This window comes from Rhinatrema bivittatum, chromosome 9, assembly GCF_901001135.1.
Source record: "Rhinatrema bivittatum chromosome 9, aRhiBiv1.1, whole genome shotgun sequence".
In the NCBI taxonomy this organism is placed as follows: Eukaryota; Metazoa; Chordata; class Amphibia; order Gymnophiona; family Rhinatrematidae; genus Rhinatrema; species Rhinatrema bivittatum.
The window spans coordinates 193372403-193390687 of NC_042623.1; the positions used below are offsets into that span (position 1 = coordinate 193372403).

General features: G+C 44.3%; 1 long non-coding RNA gene across 1 annotated transcript in view; it reads right to left on the minus strand.

Moving 5' to 3' along the window:
* Nucleotides 1–18285, minus strand: part of LOC115099476 — a 43338-nt gene that overhangs the window by 12561 nt on the left and 12492 nt on the right. Inside the window, exon 3 of the long non-coding RNA XR_003858788.1 lies at nt 12933–13053. This is a non-coding gene — a long non-coding RNA (uncharacterized LOC115099476). The remainder of the gene's footprint in view (nt 1–12932; nt 13054–18285) is intronic.

The window sequence follows — 18285 nt, forward strand, 5'->3', positions numbered from 1 at the left end:
CCACCCACTATCCACAGCAATCTCTCTCTGACACCAACCCTGTCCTCAGTAGTCTTTCAGTTTTCCTCGCAAGCCATCACAATCCCATTTTGTCCCCAGCAGTCTTTCTACCAAACGACCTCCCATTTTGCCTCTCTCTCTCTCTCAACCAAACATGCTGCCAAGTTATCCCAAAGGTTTTGCTAGATACCTAAAAGACTTGGGGCTTGGACTTATAGGCACTTACCAAATTTTGATAACAATGCAACCAATCATAATTCCCCTCCCAGCAATGATCCTATAAATACATATAATTGGTCATTATAATTTATATAATAAAACTTTAAATAAATATTCAAATTTTGGAGTTGCTTCAGTAACAGGAACACAAACTCCCTCCACTGTTAAGCACTCAACACGAAACTCTGCAAAAAAAAAAGTCATTCAGGACCTATAAAGCAAATCTATACCATAACAGCCCTAACTCCCAGAACCCATACAGCAAGGAGCAAGTTGCTTAACCCTAAGTTATAAAGGGGAATTTAATGCTATGAAATTAAATTAAAATTACCTATGAAAAGGCAGCACCACAAATACTGCAAGGGGGTCCTAGAACACCAATATACCTCCTATTGGGAAACCAGAACAAGCTGGATCCATACGCAGGAACTACCTGCTAACGGAATCCCTCACCTTAGACCCAGACACAATAAGATACCACAAATTAGTAAAAGAAATATGAGGACAAAATTTAAAATTGGAAAATGCAAGAAGCCAGACTCTCTAGGCAGTGCAACACTGGAGAAATAGAAACAGAAATGCATTTCCTCCTGTACTGTAAAAATATAAAAATATTTGAAATGCAGATTCTTAAAACTGATATTTTCCTATTGCTAAATTGAAAATAAAATGCTTTTTGTTGTCTGGGAATTTTATTTCTCTAATTCTGCTAGTCCCAGCCTCTGAGTTCCTTTCTTCTCATCATTCTTCAAACTCTTTTTCCAGGGTTTCTCTTCCTTTTTTTATCTCCTGTCTTTTTCAGATCATTCCCAAATCTTTCACATACTTATCTTTTCTTTCAAGTCTTTTTTTCTGCTCTGCCTTTCTATCCATTCAGTTAGATTTCTCCTTAGTCTCTTCCTTTTCACTTCTCCAGCTTTTCATCATTCTCTCTCACTTCTTCCTAGTTCTTCTCTCCACTCTCACCATTTACCCAGCCGTTTCATTCCCCCCATCTCTCACTCCTTCCCCAGCCTATTTTCCCTGTCTTTCACCCACTCCTAGTCCCCTACCCGGATTAACTCTTTTACCTCCTCCCCAGCCCCATTTCTGTCTCTCACCATCTTCACAGGGCCATATCTCTCCACTGCTTCTCACTCCTCCCCATCATTCACAATACGTCTCATCCCCTTCTCTTACACCTTTCTTAAATACATCTCAAACCTCCAACTCATACCCTCCCAGCCCACCTAGCACCCCTCTACACATACCCCCCAGGCTATTGCCAAATCACCACTGTTTCCCCAAACACTACTCAGTCTCCAAGTCCCTGCTCTCCCCCCAATCCTAGAGTCCCCCACCACTCTTCCCCTCAGACCTTATCCAATATTAGAGTTCCCACTCTCCCTCCTTCTCCCACCCAATTCCCAGGTAACCACTCTGCCTCAGCCAGCCAATACTTGAGTCCCCATTTCCCTTCCCCTGATCCCCAGTATCCCCTGGAGGCTCCACTTCTCTCCCTCCCCAAATTCCTGAGACCCCAACCTCCTGAATATTCCAATCCTCCTCCACCCCCACATCTCTAAACAGCCACGTCCGGCCCCCCTCTCCCCAAGACCTCATATTTCTCTGGTCCCCATTTGTCCCTCTACCTTCTGGAACTTACACTTGGTATCCCTCCTCACTTCCTCCTTCTGTAATCCTACGCCAGGACTCGGAGTACATAATTCCACAGCTACTCTAGCACCCGGCACTACTCTTCCCCTCCCATGAGGTTCAGTGATATTTTATTTATTTATGTTACTTATTTATTTGTTTAAAAACTTTTCTATACTGTTAAGTTATTTCACCATCACAACAGTTTACATAAAGGCATAAAATGATATTCAAGGTTAATTGGTATAGATTACAAGTTATTCATGTGCCAGTATGGAACGGTAACATAATTTTAATAATATAGCTATGTGATGAATAAAGCTTAAATGATGGTTGAAAAACTGGTAAAACGATTCAGGTCTAGTGTTAATATGTATTTTGTGATGTTTAAAAAAGAAACTGATTACTTAGTGCTTACTTAGGGGTAGATTTTCAAAGGGGTACACGCGTACCCCCCGAAAATGTACCCCAAACCACCCCTGCGCGCGCTGAGCCTATTTTGCATAGGCTCGGGGGCGTGCGCAAGCCCCGGGACTCATGTAAGTCCCGGGGCTTGCATGGAGGGGCATGTGGGGGAGCGTGTCGGGAGTGACGCAGCGTTTCGGGGGCGTGTCAGGAGTGACGCGGCGTTTCGGGACATGGTTCCGGTCCGGGGGCGTGATAGCGGCCCCTGGACCAGCACCCGGACCGGAACATGGATCGCGGCAGCCGGCCCAGCGCGCGTAAAATTTTCGTGATAGAGGTAGGGGGGAGGTTTAGATAGGGCCGGGGGGTGGGTTAGGGAGGGGAAGGTGGGGGAGGGAACAGGCAACGCGTGCCGGGCTCGGCGCGCGCAGGTTGCACAAATGTGCACCCCCTTGTGTGCGCCGACTCTGGATGTTATAAGATACGCACGGCTATGTGCGTATCTTATAAAATCCAGCGTACTTTTGTTCGCGCTTGCGCAAATTTATAAAATCCGGCCCTTAGCTTTTACTTGTTTTCCTCTTTGTCTTTGTAAAAAGCTTGTTTGAAAAGCCAGGTTTTTAGATTAGTTTTAAATAGTTTCAGGTTACTTTGCAATCTAAGTTTGAATCTAAGTTTGAACCATTCAATGCTCTACATGTATCTTCAGAGCTCCGCTTGGTTCAAATTAAAAAAAAATAGAACCGCATGGGAGGAGAGGCACAGCTCTGGCTATTGAAGGAGCTACAGCATTGCGTGCATTGAGTCTTAGCACTATTGGCCCCTGGTGCTAAAAAACAAAAATATGGGTGGGCCTGAATGAAAAGTGGGTGCACCATGGCCCACCTGTAGCTACACCACTGATTTCAAAGGTAGGTTAACTGAGATCAGGGACCACTTTAGCTAATTAGATAAAACTGCAAAAAATCAGGTTTTTATCACACGATCCATGAGGCTGAGAAAATAAAACCGGAGTTAAAACCATGCTAATTTTTAGCACATGTTTTTATTTACTCACACACTAAAAAAGTGTGTTAACGCAGGGTGTAGTAGGCTAATGGCATGCAAATAGACCGTGAGTAAATATAGCACGCACAGGCTTGCTAAAAGTGTGAATTAAGGTGAAAATTTGCACTAAAGCAGAAAAAGTGCTGTATAAAGTGAGGCAGTTGCTGGAAACTGATACAGTGCCCTTTATTGGTGGGAAACTGTGACCAAAATGACCTTGCATGCAAGGCTGGAACTGTACATCCCGACCTGGGTACAATCTGGCATGCAAGGCCATTTAGTGAAGGCATGCTGCCATTGCCAAGTGAAATCAAAGGATAAGCCTTCTGGGGTGGGCACCTACTGCCAAACAGTGTCCATGTTGGGATGCACAGTGCCAAGACGTGCATGCATGCTGATAGGCTATAGGTGTCAACCCCAGACAGCCTACTGTTTGATTTTACTTGGCAAGCCTTTCCAAAATGGCCTTGCATAAAAGATTGTGCTCAAAGTTGGGATGCGCAGCACCAACCTTGCATGCAAGACTATTTTGGGAAGGCAGGAAAGGAACACTCAAAGGCCAAACTCTCTGGGGTGGACACCTACAGCTGAACAATACATACATCTGTGCCCAAGTCAGGATGCACAAAGTGTGTACTATTCAGCTATCATTCAGATGTTTATATGAACGTATTAGGTTGGCATCAGAACAATTTTATGATGATTAATTTTTAATCCTGGTCAGGCATCTGTGCACCATGAGTGGTGTAGCAGCGAGGTATGGCAGCAAGGAGATGCCCCTGCTATTATTCTGCCTGTTGCCATTCTCTCCTCTCCTCTTTCTTCACAGTGCAATGTAAAATTCTGCCTATTGGGGTTTTTGATGTCTCAATATACAGCCGCGCACATGTTATAAAATCCAGGCTCGGCGCGCACGCCGAGCCCTAGGGGAGCCCCGATGGCTTTCCCTGTTCCCTCCGCCCCCCCCCCCCCCCCACCTTCCCTTCTCCTACCTAACCTGCCCCCCAGCGCTTTCTAAACCCCCTGTGACCTTTATTTTTTAAGTTGCGCCTTCCTCCAGGCAGGCGTAGTTGCACGCCCGGCCGAGAGGCCCTATGGAGGTCTCTGGCCATGCCCCGCCCCTTTTTTCAAGCCCCAGGACATATGCACGTCCCGGGGCTTGCATGCATCGCCGGGCCTATGCAAAATAAACTTGGTGCACGTAACCCCCCTGCTCACATAAGGCTTTTAAAATCTGCCCCAAAGTGTCTGTTTTTTAAGAGGTTTTATAATGCAAATAAAATATCTTTCTAAAGTCATAACCACCACCACCACCAACTCAGATCAGTTAATATTTTGTTAGCATAAACTGCTTTAGGTGCAAAGCAAATTGAGATTACTTATATGATATTCCAAACAGATGCCGGCATCTCATCCACTTGTGGACTATAGCTGGCTAAATTATCCAAATAACTTTGAATATCGGAGTTAACCAACTAACTTATTTTATTTTGTGCACATATTTTATCATATTTTTCTAGATTCATTTTTTAAATGTATATTTTTATATGTGTTATATGTTTTTAAATGTATTTTTATAATTTGTATATTCTATTTTTAGGTTATTTTTTATTTCTTTTTTATTTATATTTTTTTCCTGTATAAATCTTTATTTTTTATGTCATTTTCTTTTATTTATTTATTATTTATTAACTAAATGCCATTAGCAAAAAAATTATTTGTTTATGTTGACCATCATATTGGAACTCCCAGTCAGATGGCTTTCAATTGCCTTGTCAGTAATCATAATTTAAGTCTCATTGCAATTTCTATTTGTTTTCTTTTTCAAATGAAAATAAAAACTTATCTGAGTGACTCCTTCTGTTTCAATACCCTGACATGGGTCCATGTTTTGAAACAGGAATCTGCTCACTTCTTTCATCACAGGTTCTTTTCATCACATTAGCAGAGATATAGTGTTAAAATGAGACCACCAGTTAAAATATCTTTAATCAATTGTCATTTTTTAGAAAGAAAGGAAGAAAAATAGCTTTTAGCACTTCCATCATTTCTTGCCCACAAACCTTAGGGCCGGATTTTAAAAGCCCTGCGCGCGTAAATCCGGCCGGATTTACGCACGCAGGGCACTCGTGCGCCGGCGCGCGCATAGGCCCGGGACACGCGTAAGTCCCAGGGCTTCGTACAAGGGGTGGGAGGGGGTGTGTCCGGGGTCAGGGGGCAGTTTGGGGCAGGTCTGGGGGCATGGCACCGGCCCGGGGCGTGGCCAAGGCCTCCGGACCAGCCCCCAGGTCGGGTGATGGCGCTCCAGCAGATTTACACCTGCCTCGGGTAGGCGTAAATCTGCCAACAAAGGTAGGGGGGGTTTAGATAGGGCCGGGGGGGGGGTGGGTTAGGTAGGGGAAGGTGAGGGGAGGCAGAAGGAAAGTTCCCTCCGAGGCCGCTCCGATTTCGGAGCGGCCTCGGAGGGAACAGGCAGCGCGCGCTGGGCTCGGCGCGCACAGGTTGCACAAATGTGCACCCCCTTGCGCGTGCCGACCCTGGATTTTATAAGATACGCGTGGCTACGTGCGTATCTTATAACATCCAGTGAACTTTTGTTCACACGCGCACTGTTTTTGAAAATGTACCCCTTAACTTGGTACGGCAGCTTATCGCTTTGACACCAAGCTTACTTGATCCGGAAGGGAAGACTGATTGACAGCATGCTTACAAAGGCTCTTGCTGGATGAGCAGCTTAAGCAATCAGCTAACCAAATCATCTTTGGGGTGTGCTGATGTCATGCCTTTACCATACTTGCATATCTTCAAAAGAGATGGTTTTATCTGTTCGATAATGCCCCATTGTAAATCTTGAAATGAATGGCAAAAAGCCATACAAATGCTGCACTATAGGTGCTGGTGTTTTTCTGGTAGAAAAACAGCCAGAGTGCTCGATCACATGCGACTTGATCATGTGTTTCATTCTGCCAATAGTTTTGCCAGTGATAGGATCTTGTCATGAATTTTTTGAAAAGTTCATGTGCAAAAAGAGCAATTGCCCACAAGGAGAGTGCCCCAAAGGAATTGACCTATCTATAAAAGGTGAGGAAGGTAGATGGGATTTTAACACATAATCTTTCATATGCCCTATAAAAGAAGATAGTTCAAACACAGTATATAGCTGTAAAATGTGCTAATGCTCATGAACTATAAATGCAACTGCCTTCACGCTTGCTGAATATCTAATACTGCGCACACCAGTGTTTTCCTTGTCAAGAAGTAGCTTGCTTATCTAGCAAGAGCCTTTGTAAGCATGTGGTCAACCAGCCTTCCCTTTTGGTTTAAAGTAAGCTTGATGTCAAAGTGATAAGCTGCCATACCAAGTTAAGATTTGTGAGCTAGAAATGACAGGAGTACTAAAAGCTGTTTTTTCCCTCCTTTCTTTCTAAAAACTTGCCAATAGTTTGAAGATATTTTAACTGGTGGTCTCTTTTTAAAAGTGAAGTGAATTTTAAGACCTGCACGAGTACGTACATGCGCGCGCGTTTGCCAGCTCATGTACATGGGCGTGGGGATTTTATAACACACGTGCATATGTGCATGTATATATGCGCCTGTTATAAAATTGGCTATGTGCGCATATATGTGCATATGACTTTATACTGACACACGCATCTGCGTGCAAAAGCCACCTCACTCATGTAAGTGGGGGAATTTTAGTAGATATGCGTGCCAACACAATTAACTGTTTCCCCAGTTCATTCCCAGTTCATCCCAGTGTAAGAGAGGACTTCACCTTAGCTAACTTGCCTGCATTTAACATTATTAGTCCCACCCCCTTAAAACCCTGCCGACTCGCCTAGTTTTTATTTTATTACTTACACACCAACCAAAACAGAAGTAAAGTTACGTGGTAGGGGACCCTGGTGCACGCATGTGTGTGTAAATACTTGTGCGCGCACTTCATGTAACAGACTCGGCTCACCCATGCCCCACCCCTGCCCTGCCCAGACTCCGCCCACGCCCTGTCCCTTTTTTGAACTTTTTAATTTCTGCGCATATCAGGAAATATGTGCGAACTCATGCGGTTTTTAAAATCCGCGTGGTGCGCGCCGGGCCAACTCATGTGCGTATCTCCCAGCTTTGGCCCGGGTAGGGATTCTAAAATCCACCAGAGTATATCGCTGCTAATGTGATAAAAAGAACCTGTGATGGAAGAAGTGAGCACTACTTGTAAATGAGATAACCGTGGTTTCCCCCTGATGCAAATTCCTGTTTCAAAACACAGACCCAGACGAGGGCATTGAACTAGGGCTCACGCAGATACGTTTTTATTTTCATTTCAAAAACAAAGCATAAACATTGAGGGGTAGATTTTCAAAAACACGCGAGGGCATACATGTGCGCGCGCTACCCAGCAGGCACAGATGTACGCCCGATTTTATAACATGCGTGCAAGTGCACGCATGTTATAAAATCAGGAGTCGGCACGCACGAGGGGGTGCACAGGCTTCACCCATTCCCTTCCCCCTAATCTGACCTTCCCACCCCTTTTCTAACCTATCCCCCCCCCCCCAGCCCTACCCTAAATACCCCCCAATTTTTTATTTTAACTTTTGTGCCTGCCGTCAGCCTACCAGCAGGCAATCCTGCGACACAGCGGCAAATGACCGCTGTGCTGGAGGTCTCTGGCCCCGCAGCCACCCCCGGACCGCCTCGCCCCTGGGCCGCTCCTTTTGTAAAGCCCCGGGACATAGACGCGTCCCGGGGCTTTAAGCATGTCGCCAGGCCTTTATAAAATAGGCCCGGCGCGCATAGGGCTTTGAAAATCCAGCCCTGAGACTTTTGACCTATGATTATTGACAAGGCAACTGAAATGGCTTTTATTTAACATTGTTATTGTTTACTCTGTGAATCTGACTCCCAGCTTAACATACATTTATTATTTATTTTCCATATTTATTTTTTATTTTCTGATTGGTTGCTACTTCCTGTTGAAATCCTTGAGAAGTGTTTTAGAAACGGGTCCGTATTTTCTCCCTTGGAATGACGTTGGGACTCCTAATTGTCTTCAGCAATATTATGACACCTGGAAGATCTGTTACCCTAGTGGAACAAGGTCTTTGATAAGCAATTGCCTTTTGAAACACATTTTCAAATAACTTTATGGACCTTTATGTTGTTTATCTTGTGTATTGTTTATCTGTTAATGTTCTCTTAATGTTTTTTATTCCCCTGATGCAGGCAATTTGCCAGAACTTGGCCGTTTGAATTTTACTAAATTTCAGTATTTGCCCCCTGGTATTTTATGTTTTTATACAAATGTATACAATATTAATTATATTTATTTATGTTGTATTTATAGTATTTTAAAGTGTGTAATACATTTTGTTTATATAAGTTTTCATTTTTAATTTTGTCTGTTTGATATCCCTGTTTTTCCATCACACCTTTTGTCCATTCTTTTTTTTATGCTTTGCTTTTTTTATGCCTTTTGCTGTACCCCAGCCTACCCCGGCTATGTCTCAGTTCTATGCTTTACTGTCCTAATGCCCCTTCTGTACCTTACTATTGTACTATACCAGCCCATCAACTAATAACCTTGCTTCACCTTAGTGCTGTACTAACCCAGTCTCCCCACTAATATCCTTCTGAACCTCAGTGCTGTACTCCAGCCTCCCCACTAATACCCCTTCTATACTGCAGTGCCATACTCTGGCCTCCTTACTACTACCCCTTCTATACCTCAGTGCTGTACTCCAACCTCCCCACTAATACCCCTTCTATACTTCAGTGCTGTACTCCAACCTCCCCACTAATACCCCTTCTATATTTCAGTGCTATATTCCAGCTTCCCTACTAATACCCCCTTCTATACTTCAGCCTCCCTACTAATACTCCTTCTATACCTTTGTGCTATATTTCAGCCTCCCTACTAATACCTCTTGTATACCTTTGTGCTATACTGCAGCCTCCCTGCTAATACCTCTTCTATACCTTAGTGCTATACTCCAGCCTCCCTGCTAATACCTCTTCTATACCTTAGTGCTATACTCCAGCCTCCCTAGTAATACCCTTCCTATACCTCAGTGCTATACTCTAGCTTCCCCACTAATACCCCTTCTATACTTCAGTGCTGTACTAAGCCATCCTCCTCAATAATACCCTTTCTGTATATCAGTGCTGTACTAGGCATCGTCCTCACTAATACTGTTTCTGTACCTCAGTACTGAACTACACCAGGTTCCTTACGAATACTCTTTCTGTATCTCAGAGCTGTAACACACCAGCCTCTCCACTACCACTCCTGGCATATGGGTTGGATTTTTGAGTTAATAACTCATCTTTCTGAACCCATGCTGAAAGCCATATCTCAGTGCTGAAATACATCACTGCATCCATCAATCCCATATCTGTATCTTCATACTCTGCTAAGTCACTTTATCAAACCATTGTCTGTGTTACAAGTACAAGAGTTCACTGGGGCCTGTCTTCCAGGCTCCATATTCACACTTCCTGTTTCCTCTATTTTAATGCTTTCTTCTGGGACACATTTTGTGAAAACTCCAGTTTGTGTCAACAAATATCCAACAATTTTATACAAAGATCTTGACAAAACTGACGGGACTGCTGGAGCTTTCTGTTAAGATAAGTTTGAATCTTTTCTGCCCATTAGCTACAAATCCAGAGAGTGCAAAACACTTCCCTTCAATCTGCTGACAATTGCATTGATTAGACTCTATCATAGAGCTTGAACTTTCCATTTTGCAGTCACCATGGAAAGCCAGCTGCCTTGGAACAGAACTAAAACTAGGTGCACCCTGCACAATGTGCTCGAAATCTCAATCTCCTATAGTAATCAATGTCGCTAATTCACCATTCACCTGCTCTGCCTTTCTGACTGACCCCATAGCCTTCTCATCTCTCTACTTCATGCCTCCATCTTTCCCTCCTCTTCCCAGCTTCCTCCTCCTCCTTGTCATCATTTCTTCTTCTTGTCTTCCTCACACTCTCCTCCATGATGCAGCAAAAAATTGTGTTTCAAGAGTTTTCACTAGAAAGAATTTTTGTCTCTTAGCAACCACTTCTGATAAAAGACAAGAAGGGCAGTGACATCAGCAACCTCGACTGAGAATCTAAGGAAACTGATGAGTCAATGCTTTCTCAACAACATCATTTTCTTAATATTTACTGAAATGTGATTGTGTTTTGAGGAAGTCTGCTTTGACAAATATCCACGTCATACACGATCCATCATTGAGCATTCTCCATACTGAATTTAGGGGATCACACTTTGCAATCCTTTCACCAATAGCATTTTGGGGGGGGGGAGAGAGACAGACTAGCTATAAGGCCCTTCTAGTAGTTAGGAGGCCCACCTAGTAACTCGAGGTGAGATTTAGGTAGTAGTGTAGGGGTTAGGGGGCCACTTTTTTCTCTCAGCCTAGCCTGATGTTACCCAGGTAGAGAGTCCATCAAGCTACGTTGAGAGAACATTGTACAAATCTCATCGTTGTGTGAGTTTCCTCACTCCGAAAGACATCAAATCTTCATGAGAGCACTGTTCTGTTTGTACGTCTCACTCTGCATGTAAAAGTGGCCCCTAACCCCTGCACTACTACTTAAACCTCACCTCGAGTTACTAGGTGGGCCTCCCATAGAGGTATAAATACCTACCTACTAGAAGGGCTTAATAGCTAGTCTCTCTCTCTCTCTCTCCCTCCCTCCCTCCCTCCCTCCTCCCCCCCCCCCCTGTGGTTGTAGGTAGGAATTGCAACAATTGTGGTATTAGTGCAAAAAACGTCATTACACTCTGTGGTAATACCTATGCTATTACCATAAAACATGCCCTTCTTCCTATCGCGTTTGATGAATCTAGCCCTTAGCTTGATACCTGTGTTAAATAATGATAATTCCTTTTCCATGTTGTAAAAAACAGACTGATAAAGGGAAAACCTGCAGCTGATTGATGATTTTAGCCTCTGTGTAAAAGGAGCTGAAAAGCGAAAGGAAATTGAAACATGGGATACAAGAGACCTCCTGGCCCATCCCATCCACCATGTTCCCCACCCATTGCAATACCATAGACCCTACTTCGGTATGGATCCTTTGCTTTCTTGAATTCTTTTTCCCTGTAAAAGGTTGAAGCTCATGACCATCTTATTCTAAATTTAACATTCTCCCCACTGCAGTCAATTCTTGTTAGCACTCTGAATTTTGAAGTAATTCTGCCTTTAGATAAGTGTCAGCTGTAGGGAAAGTCAGACAGTTTTATCCTGCCTGGTGTATGTAACAGTGGTGCCAGGGAATGCCTGAAGGAGGGGCTTTCTTGGTACTTTAGCTAAGGATAAGTAATAAGTTAGTAAAGAGAGTTGGCCACACTTGCTCCAGACCATTCCTAAAGCTTCGCTAGATCCATCTTCATATTATTTCCATGCCTTCCTGCCTGTCTAACCTGTTGCAGATTTTGGTATCATCAGCAAAAATGTAATCTGCTTTGTGGTGCCTGAAACGTGGAATATAAATCAAATAAAGAGGAGAAACCTTTCCCTGACAATCCTTCCACAGCATGGCTCACAAAAAATGTTGAAAAGAACCAGTTCCAGGACCAGTCCCTGAGGCACACTGCTAGTAATGCCCTCTGCTCGGTGTGAACTCCTTTTATCCTTCGTCACCTCCCAATCAGCCAGTTTCTAACTCAGTCACTCTAGGGCCAAAACCAAGGGCACTCGATTTACTTATATCGCCCATGCGGAACTGGGTCAAAGGCCTTACTGAAATCCAAGTACACTACATCTAGCACTCTCCCCTGATCCAATCTCTGGTCACCCAATCAAAGAAATTAATCTGATTCATCTGAGAAGACCTTCCTCTGGTAAAAAATAACATGCTGCCTCAGATCTTGCAATCTATTGGATTCCAGAAACTATACTATCCTCTGTTTCAGCAGCATTTCCATTAATTTGCTCACCACTTCTAAGCTCACCTTATACCTTTAATTATTTAGAAACATTTTACATTCCACCTGTACCAAGAACATCTCAAGGCATCTCAAGGCAAATTACAATCAGATTGTGATTGATAGGGAATCACAAAGGAGGGCATGTCAAGATATTTAATCCTCCCTATAACTCTAATCATAAGTAATCAAGAGTATTAGAGGAATGGGATGGAATGGATGTTAGGGTAAATGAAAGAATAGTGTGATTGCAGAGTGCGGCAGGAACATAGTGCCATGGGAGGGAGGGACTTTTAAGTAAGAGGTAACAGTAAAGCTAAGGTCTCAAGATTAAGTTCCGGTAGTCAAGGGATAAGAGGAGTTTTCTTCACTGACTAACTAACGTAGCTTTGTCACAGTTTGGAGTTGGAGCTAAAGGAAGACCTGGCTGAATTATTAGGCCTTTGCTGTTTTCCTGTAGGTAAGGTAGGATATTACAAACGTTTTAAAAGTGTTGCTCACGTTAAAAGGCTCATGTATTTAAAAGAGTAGCTTTAAAAAAACGCATTTTGGTGAAAAAAATGTGTGTACTTTAACCTATGGGGCCTATATGAGTTCTCAGTAATACATTTATAGAAAATATCATGTGACCTGCTTCTTACAAATCAGAGAGGGGATACCCTTTAATTATAAAGACTTGGAATCTTACATAACAGCGCGCACACAGGGCTTCAAGGCATTCTGTATCTTAAATTTGATGATGTTCAAAGAGATAGGCGTTTTGGAGACAGACTTGCAGCACTGGGTGGACACTTTACTGGGACGCAGATCTGTAAAACAGAAAAAGCACATTCACAGGGTTACAAAACCAGCACTACTACTATTAAAGTTCATTTATATAGCACTTCAAGAAATATGTAGAGCGGTACAGAATATCTAAGAGACCGTCCCTGCTCAGTTGAACTTAAAATCTAGTCAAGACATACAGACAAGACACACAAATGTTGGGGACCCCAAGGGTTCATCAAGCCCAGCATCCTGTTTCCAACAGTGACCAATCCAGGTCACAAGTACTCGGCAACCTTCCAAACAGTAAACAGATTCCATGCTAATGTGCAGTGATAGTGACTATTCCACAAGTCTACTTGGTTAGGAAACATTTATGGAGTTTCTCCTCCAGGAACTTATCTCAAACAGTGACATAGCCAGAAATTGTTGCGTTTGTTGGTCCACAGGACAGGCCTGCGAACCGCCACCCTTACCTGCACCTCCGAGCCCGGCATGTGGCTTCCTGATGCCAGGATAGATCCCAGAAGGAACACACAACCGACCTCAGTCTTTCCTCAGCTCCGGCTACTCTCACTGTCAACCACACAGCTCCTCTGCCAGACGCATGGCAGACTGCCGCACACTGCCTCTCTCCGACACTGCTGCCTCCCCGGGCCTCCCAAGGTGCACTTATGCCCGACTGGCCTCCTCTTAAAGGGCCTGCGGTGGGAAAATACCAGTGGCGCTTAAGGATGTCATCACTGGCATGGGCCTATAAAAGACCACTTCTCAACTGCTTCTTGCCTCGGCAAAAGGTCAACTACCTCTGTAGACGGCATTGCCCCAGCGGCTTCCTGCATTCCAGACTGTTGTTACTGAGTTCTGGTTTCTTCTTCATGTGTTCTTGGATCCTGTGTTGTCTTCAGTTCTTCGCCTCCCTGTAGTCAGTCTTCTGCTCCATGTCTTCAGTGTCTTCTTTGCCCACCTGTGCTGCTCCTCGCCTTCCTGACTGCTTCCTCTCCTTCTTTCCTTTGGTTGGACCTCTGGTTTGACCTTGGCTTGTTACCTGACTCTGACTGATCTCCGCCTGCCTCTGAACACTGCCTGGACCTGATTCTGCTTGACCTCTGTCGCCCCACTGCCCACTTCTGACTCTGCCTGTATTTGACCTGCCCCAGACCCTGGCCTGGGAGCTGTCTTCCTTTTCAAATCTTCACCTCGTCTGCAGAGGCCTGCACCTAAGTCCTGCCGGCCCCAGCACCCGAGGGCTCAACCTAAGGGGAACGTGGGCTGATATAAGCAAAGCTCCAATTGGGCCTCTGCCACCGCCAGCTCTGCCAGCGATGGTGGAGACCTGCAGGGCTTCTCCCTGCATGTTGTGCCAACTCCACCTCGGTCCAAGGGTCTACACCCACAACAGAAATGATGTTTAGGCAAGGCCTGAGGATAACATGGGTGGGCATTCAGGTGTGAGCTGCACTAGTTATACTTTTATCAGCAATCCCCTGCTCCCCCCCCCATGCCCCCCAGTAGTCTCTCTTTTTTCTTTCAGTGTCCTTCCCGCCCATGATGAGAGCAAGAGAGAAGGGAACTGAGAGACACTATTGTGGCAGGATGAGATATAGGATGGGGAGACTCATAGCCCTTCCCCCACCCTGTTTCTTGTTTCTTCTTTTTCTCTCTCAGCCCCTCTCCTTGTCCCCTCTCTCTCATCCCACCCACTATCCACAGCAATCTCTCTCTGACACCAACCCTGTCCTCAGTAGTCTTTCAGTTTTCCTCGCAAGCCATCACAATCCCATTTTGTCCCAGCAGTCTTTCTACCAAACGACCTCCCATTTTGCCTCTCTCTCTCTCTCAACCAAACATGCTGCCAAGTTATCCCAAAGGTTTTGCTAGATACCTAAAAGACTTGGGGCTTGGACTTATAGGCACTTACCAAATTTTGATAACAATGCAACCAATCATAATTCCCCTCCCAGCAATGATCCTATAAATACATATAATTGGTCATTATAATTATATAATAAAACTTTAAATAAATATTCAAATTTTGGAGTTGCTTCAGTAACAGGAACACAAACTCCCTCCACTGTTAAGCACTCAACACGAAACTCTGCAAAAAAAAAGTCATTCAGGACCTATAAAGCAAATCTATACCATAACAGCCCTAACTCCCAGAAACCCATACAGCAAGGAGCAGTTGCTTAACCCTAAGTTATAAAGGGGAATTTAATGCTATGAAATTAAATTAAAATTACCTATGAAAAGGCAGCACCACAAATACTGCAAGGGGGTCCTAGAACACCAATATACCTCCTATTGGGAAACCAGAACAAGCTGGATCCATACGCAGGAACTACCTGCTAACGGAATCCCTCACCTTAGACCCAGACACAATAAGATACCACAAATTAGTAAAAGAAATATGAGGACAAAATTTAAAATTGGAAAATGCAAGAAGCCAGACTCTCTAGGCAGTGCAACACTGGAGAAATAGAAACAGAAATGCATTTCCTCCTGTACTGTAAAAATATAAAAATATTTGAAATGCAGATTCTTAAAACTGATATTTTCCTATTGCTAAATTGAAAATAAAATGCTTTTTGTTGTCTGGGAATTTTATTCTCTAATTCTGCTAGTCCCAGCCTCTGAGTTCCTTTCTTCTCATCATTCTTCAAACTCTTTTTCCAGGGTTTCTCTTCCTTTTTTTATCTCCTGTCTTTTTCAGATCATTCCCAAATCTTTCACATACTTATCTTTTCTTTCAAGTCTTTTTTTCTGCTCTGCCTTTCTATCCATTCAGTTAGATTTCTCCTTAGTCTCTTCCTTTCACTTCTCCAGCTTTTCATCATTCTCTTCACTTCTTCCTAGTTCTTTCTCTCCACTCTCACCATTTACCCAGCCGTTTCATTCCCCCCATCTCTCACTCCTTCCCCAGCCTATTTTCCCTGTCTTTCACCCACTCCTAGTCCCCTACCCGGATTATAACTCTTTTACCTCCTCCCCAGCCCCATTTCTGTCTCTCACCATCTTCACAGGGCCATATCTCTCCACTGCTTCTCACTCCTCCCCATCATTCACAATACGTCTCATCCCCTTCTCTTACACCTTTCTTAATACATCTCAAACCTCCAACTCATACCCTCCCAGCCCACCTAGCACCCCTCTACACATACCCCCCAGGCTATTGCCAAATCACCACTGTTTCCCCAAACACTACTCAGTCTCCAAGTCCCCTGCTCTCCCCCCAATCCTAGAGTCCCCACCACTCTTCCCCTCAGACCTTATCCAATATTAGAGTTCCCACTCTCCCTCCTTCTCCCACCCAATTCCCAGGTAACCACTCTGCCTCAGCCAGCCAATACTTGAGTCCCCATTTCCCTTCCCCTGATCCCCAGTATCCCCTGGAGGCTCCACTTCTCTCCCTCCCCAAATTCCTGAGACCCCAACCTCCTGAATATTCCAATCCTCCTCCACCCCCCACATCTCTAAACAGCCACGTCCGGCCCCCCCTCTCCCCAAGACCTCATATTTCTCTGGTCCCCATTTGTCCCTCTACCTTCTGGAACTTACACTTGGTATCCCTCCTCACTTCCTCCTTCTGTAATCCTACGCCAGGACTCGGAGTACATAATTCCACAGCTACTCTAGCACCCGGCACTACTCTTCCCCTCCCATGAGGTTCAGTGATATTTTATTATTTATGTTACTTATTTATTTGTTTAAAACTTTTCTATACTGTTAAGTTATTTCACCATCACAACAGTTTACATAAAGGCATAAAATGATATTCAAGGGTTAATTGGTATAGATTACAAGTTATTCATGTGCCAGTATGGAACGGTAACATAATTTTAATAATATAGCTATGTGATGAATAAAGCTTAAATGATGGTTGAAAAACTGGTAAATAAACGATTCAGGTCTAGTGTTAATATGTATTTTGTGATGTTTTAAAAAAGAAACTGATTACTTAGTGCTTACTTAGGGGTAGATTTTCAAAGGGGTACACGCGTACCCCCCGAAAATGTACCCCAAACCACCCCTGCGCGCGCTGAGCCTATTTTGCATAGGCTCGGGGGCGTGCGCAAGCCCCGGGACTCATGTAAGTCCCCGGGGCTTGCATGGAGGGGCATGTGGGGGAGCGTGTCGGGAGTGGACGCAGCGTTTCGGGGGCGTGTCAGGAGTGACGCGGCGTTTCGGGACATGGTTCCGGTCCGGGGCGTGATAGCGGCCCCTGGACCAGCACCCGGACCGGAACATGGATCGCGGCAGCCGGCCCAGCGCGCGTAAAATTTTCGTGATAGAGGTAGGGGGGAGGTTTAGATAGGGCCGGGGGGTGGGGTTAGGAGGGGAAGGTGGGGGAGGGAACAGGCAACGCGTGCCGGGCTCGGCGCGCGCAGGTTGCACAAATGTGCACCCCCTTGTGTGCGCCGACTCTGGATGTTATAAGATACGCACGGCTATGTGCGTATCTTATAAAATCCAGCGTACTTTGTTCGCGCTTGCGCAAATTTATAAAATCCGGCCCTTAGCTTTTACTTGTTTTCCTCTTTGTCTTTGTAAAAAGCTTGTTTGAAAAGCCAGGTTTTTAGATTAGTTTTAAATAGTTTCAGGTTACTTTGCAATCTAAGTTTGAATCTAAGTTTGACCATTCAATGCTCTACATGTATCTTCAGAGCTCCGGCTTGGTTCAAATTAAAAAAAAAATAGAACCGCATGGGAGGAGAGGCACAGCTCTGGCTATTGAAGGAGCTACAGCATTGCGTGCATTGAGTCCTTAGCACTATTGGCCCCTGGTGCTAAAAAACAAAAATATGGGTGGGCCTGAATGAAAAGTGGGTGCACCATGGCCCACCTGTAGCTACACCACTGATTTCAAAGGTAGGTTAACTGAGATCAGGGACCACTTTAGCTAATTAGATAAAACTGCAAAAAATCAGGTTTTTTATCACACGATCCATGAGGCTGAGAAAATAAAACCGGAGTTAAAACCATGCTAATTTTTAGGCACATGTTTTTTATTTACTCCACACACTAAAAAAGTGTGTTAACGCAGGGTGTAGTAGGCTAATGGATGCAAATAGACCGTGAGTAAATATAGCACGCACAGGCTTGCTAAAAGTGTGAATTAAGGTGAAAATTTGCACTAAAGCAGAAAAAAGTGCTGTATAAAGTGAGGCAGTTGCTGGAAACTGATACAGTGCCCTTTATTGGTGGGAAACTGTGACCAAAATGACCTTGCATGCAAGGCTGGAACTGTACATCCCGACCTGGGTACAATCTGGCAT